Source organism: Erigeron canadensis, chromosome 9, assembly GCF_010389155.1.
Source record: "Erigeron canadensis isolate Cc75 chromosome 9, C_canadensis_v1, whole genome shotgun sequence".
NCBI classification, from domain to species: domain Eukaryota; kingdom Viridiplantae; phylum Streptophyta; class Magnoliopsida; order Asterales; family Asteraceae; genus Erigeron; species Erigeron canadensis.
The window spans coordinates 14,221,765-14,227,118 of NC_057769.1; the positions used below are offsets into that span (position 1 = coordinate 14,221,765).

Below are 5,354 nucleotides of genomic sequence, written 5' to 3' on the forward strand. Positions count from 1 at the left end.
CGGTGATAGTAATATATATTCTGACAGACGCTTGTCGCTATTCAGTCGCTAATCTATCGCTAGTTCCAACAGACATCCGTCAGTGATATTAAAATATTATATTTACTAAAGAATAGAAAAAATTAATAGTGTCGGATTAGCGACGGCCAATTCCGTAGTTAACTTTTCATTTCAGTCGGCCAATCTGTCGGAATAAATCACCGACGAGGTTTTTACCGACGGATTTTTGCCGTTGCTAATCCGTCGGTGATAGTGGTTACCGACGGATTAGCGACAGGAGATCTAACTTACGTTGTCTTAATCGTATCCGCGCTAGAGAGTTCTTTCCCCCTCAATACCTAGTAGGAGGAAAAACCACCAACTAAATCGCCCGAATTGAAGACAACACATTTGATTGGGGTAAAACTCTGACTACTCTGCAGGACTCAAACATGTTTCAGTTGAGGAAATTATTTTAAATGTCTTTCTCATGTCTCGAACTCAAGACTCTACTGATGCTCAACCATTGAACTATAATGGGAAGTACTCGATGTAGTAATCTAAGGCTTAGTATCTTTAACTTAATAAAGTTAACTTTAGAGATCGATATCAATCCTTTAATTTTAGCCATATATGCTAGCTATTTTATCATATATAGTTCGAGAAATTGACTTTCATTGATTGACAGATACATTAGTAACACACTCGCGTCATGGTCTGATGGCAGGATTATTATAACTACAAGAGTGACATTTATTTTGAGCACTAAGTAAAATGAAAATACCCGACTAAGATGATTTCTTAGTGCATTGATCTAGTGACCACATTTACTAACATTGATACACATCTTGTTTCTAGCTACCATTAAATATCGGTGACAAAACCTGCTTCAGTAGACATTGTGGAGGATCCTTCAGAGGGAGTATAGAATGGGGATAATGCTTCATATGTAGTTGTACCATCCACAAGGCTAATACCTTCTGTAGGATGAAATGCATCCCAAAATACATAGTTCTGCCTAGAACTACACGGTATCAGGTTAGGAGCACATTGCCCTTCACCAACCGTGGTCGAGACGCTGCAGCAGGGTTGATCCGTAACATTGAAATCTGGATGATTAAAATACACCCAATCAGATCAAATAGTATTCCTTTACCGCAGATACTTATTTTGGATTTCTCAGTCTAGTTAGCCATTAGCATTCGAATTAAAATTCATTATGTTCAAAATTAGTAAGGATGGATCAACTACTTACCAGTAGAATAGCCCAGGGAAGGTTCCATGTAGATGAACTTTGCTCCGGAGAGCTTACTCTCAAGTTCACCAAGAGCAGCAACAAGCCTCATATTAAATTCAACAACAGCACCGTTTACAGCATCCACACATGCATTTGTTTCGAACCTGTCCATCATGGCTGGTGTACAGCCTGAATAACCCGCTCCAGATACCCCAAACTTTCTTGCTCCATACGTGTATAGTTTCTACACAAAGACCTACTAATGTTAGTCTAATTAAGCTGTACAAATGAAGATGACATGATGCAATGATCTATTAGAACATTACTTACGGATGGCACTAATTTCATCCCGTGTAGTGTTTAGTATTTTGGGAAAAAAACTTTTGTAAAACTAATAAGTCCGGTGTTGTAAACGTGGATCTCGCCAAATACCAAGAGTATGTGGCGTCCTGGGCGTGGGGCTTCAAACACGTGGCATGTAACTTTTGCATAAATTGGTTCCTATTAGTTTAAGACGCCAGTCTTGGCGAAGTCCAGAGTTTAAGACGCCAGTCTTGGTGAAGTCCAGCGTTTAGAACACCAGACTTCCTAGTTTGACAAAAGTTTTTAATTACCAAAATACTAGAAACTAACAGCATAGAGCCGGGACAAGAATAGTCCCCATCCGTAGAAAAATTTCAATTTATCAACCAAAGTAGTAATCATGAATTTTTCAAAAGACCACAACGTACGATATATATATATAGAAATACTAACCGATATCTGTTCAGAATATTGTTGAACAAGGATTTCTGCATACTTTTGAGGAGTATATAAGCTGCTGGTTTGATAGTAATGCGGAGAAAAGTAGTTATTTATGAAATCGTTATTGCCGATGGCAACAGTGTATATGCATTTGTTTAGGTGTTGTCTAACTGTGGCTAAATCCCCGTTTTCCCATCAAGTCCGCTAGTTGCAAAATTGTTGTAGCATGATTAGCCACTTGGTGACTCAAGCTTATCCTACCACCCTGTAAATCAAAATCAAAATCATCATTAGTTACATAGCGATTAACGAATCATTCGAATTCGAGGTTCAACAATGATCATAAGCTCTACTTTTTAATCAATCAATGTATTTGGGACGTCGATGCAGACGTACGTAGGTTTCATGTATTTGCATGCATTGAATATTGTAGCTAGAAATGCATGGACGTATACGTTACGCCAAATACTATATAGAGAAGAAGTACCATGTGTTGGCCGCTTTCATCACGAATTCCAGCAGCACCAGACGCATAGTTTACGCCTCGAATGCTTTCTTCCGGGGTTGCAGTTGCATAAGGTGGAATGGAGTTTTCAAACCCTAGTAGTTGAGCTGAGCAGAACAAAAAAGGCCCAAAGTTAAAGTTATCATAAAACTGTGAACAAGCTAGAAGTGCTCCAAGTAATCTTTTTATGCATGATTATGGATTCAGAATTAAGTAGCATTGTACACGTACATTTTTGTAACAAAAAAAAAATTAGATATAGAAAGAGAAAGAGACCGATAACGTCGGCAATATTGCGACCATTAGAAAATCTCCCGGTAGGCCCGTCAGGAAAATCAACCCCGTAAGGCGGGTAGTTAGCTTTTGCTTCGGTAACAAGATTGTTATTGTTACCGTTATCGTATAACGAGTCACCAAATATGAAGTAACAAGGGACTTGTGGAACACCAGCAGTGAATGAAGAGAGTGTTGATGTTGTGATGATTAAGATGAAAATACATGTTTCAATATTTGATGAAAAACCCATGTTCCTACTTTTTGGTAAATCAAGAAAGAGATTGATTGATGTTTTGGATGTAGAAATGATCCAAACAAGATGTGCGTACTTATAGACAAGATTCGGATTATTATTGGTGTACGTCAACAACAGAGTGTGACCATATATATGGATAAATCAATAATACTCTTTACTCAGTGATCGACCTCTCAATAAAATTACATTGCCATGTGATATTTTCTTGTTTTATTGTATAGTGGGCATACTAATTATATATGTGTCTAAACGTCCTTTTGGCACCATGGCCTTTTAACAACCATGGAAATCGTATCCAAAATCTAGCTCACAATCTGGATTATCTAAAATTTAGGGGAGCATGTTTTGTATGCCAAAATAACGGGACACACTTTATAACATATCATTGATGATGCTTGTTTTACTTTCCGAATGGTGTTCAACATCACTAGGCAACCATAATCGTTAGTTCAAGGTGGAGAAGCATGAGCTGCGTTCTTACTGTCACACCCAACCAGAGAGGTGGAAACATGAGATGCAACAGGTTTAGTGGGTACAAGATAAAGATTTACAGGTTGCCACATCGTCTACAACGTCCATAGCACAGTCTTGCGAATGTATGGAGACCTAATTATGCATAACTTCTTGTCGGTCATCTCTGTGCATACCCTGAAAAGCAATGGAGACCCAATATCAATCCTTATATCTATATACTTATAAGTGATTAGTTTTGAATATATGCTCCACCTGTATAATACAATGTTCCACACTAATATCAACTAATTTTGTATCTATATCCCATAACTTGCACATCCATTTCTCAAAGCATCAAGAGCAACTAATATCCTTTATTAAATCATACAAGTTTTGGGAAGTATTCTTGTAAAATAGCTATGCTTATCGGGTCGGATTTTAGGTTTCAGGTTTTGGGTGTAATTTTATCCGCGATGTGATCCCTGATAAAGTGATAAGGTACCCAATGGGTATTGGGTCAGGAACGGGTTTGGTACTATCCGCCCCGAACCTGACCCATTGTCATTTCTATCAAAAGCCATAATCTTTGAATGGCCATGGGTACATCAGAGAGATATATATATGGTAGCTATAGTGCTTAAGCACATTAAGGGAAAACACGGAAAAAAAATACATAACATTACCCATTGTAAAGGATTTCATGTAGATTCGACATAACCCTCAGGCGGGGTCATTATTGACTAATCAAAACGATTCAATTGTCCCAGGAAAAACTCTAGACACAAAATCTCCTAATTGATCGACTTTCAGTCACAGTCAAGAAAGCGGGTTCAAATGTTACCTAGCTTTTCCATTCGAACTAGCAAAATCAAGTTAGGGCTTCGCCTGTCGGTTTCTCGACATTTGCTGGAAACCAAAGTCGTATTTAATTACTGTGTCCAAATAGTGGTTGAGAAGATTGGAAAAATGATTTATGGAGACTAAGTGCCGAAATAAATAAAAAGAAGGGAAAAATACATAAAAAGTTAACTTATTTACCTAAAATTCCTAAAAAGGGTGTAGATGCAGATTCGTTGTGACAATCGCAACATAGATTTTGATTATCGTTTATGTTTTAGGAACTATGTTTGTAATCATTTAAATAAGAACTTGTGTTGATATTTAATGATTACGTTTGAACTTCAATATTATATCTGTTTGTGTTTTGTATTGTGTTTGTGTGTTATATATTATTTTGCAGGTACAAGAACATAGAATCAAGGTTTATGAGTGTCGTAGAACACTTAAACGGTGATTGAATGTTATGTACGAGTCAAACGAAGTCAAACAAAGGACCAAAGGCACGTTCCTCGTGCTGACGTCATCAGCACATGGGATTACCCTCGTGCTAACGTCAGCACGAAGTGTATTGGTTATTGTTAATTACGGGCCTAATACGTAATTAAGGGCGAAGCCCATACGAACCCAATACCTATTAGTATAAATACACGACCTAATCTACGAAATTAGGTTAATCATTTCTAATCTTTTTAGATCTTAGTGATTATACACGAATCAAGGTTATTTGTTCCTTCGTGTGACCTCCTACATGAACCACAAGCCTTGTGCATCTCCTTGGGTTGGTTAATTGCTTATTAATCAGCAAAAGGCAATAGCAATCTAGTTATCTCAAGAGGATTCCGCACTCTTGACATAACGAATCACATCTTATTATGATCCACACAATAATAGGGCACCTTACAAGTGGTATCAGAGCCCTATGGTTGATTACCAGAAGGTTTAAGATCGTTTGATTTGCTATTGATTGCAAATTCGATTCGAAATTCGTGTTATTTACCATTTTTGTGAGCTTCTTCGTGTCACTTCGTGCTTACGTCAGCACGAGGTGTACTTCGTGTTCATGC

At 37.7% G+C, this 5,354-nt stretch overlaps 1 pseudogene; it reads right to left on the reverse strand.

Moving 5' to 3' along the window:
* Positions 1 to 637: 637 nt before the first annotated feature.
* Positions 638 to 3,054, reverse strand: LOC122581465 (annotated as a pseudogene).
* Positions 3,055 to 5,354: the final 2,300 nt, after the last annotated feature.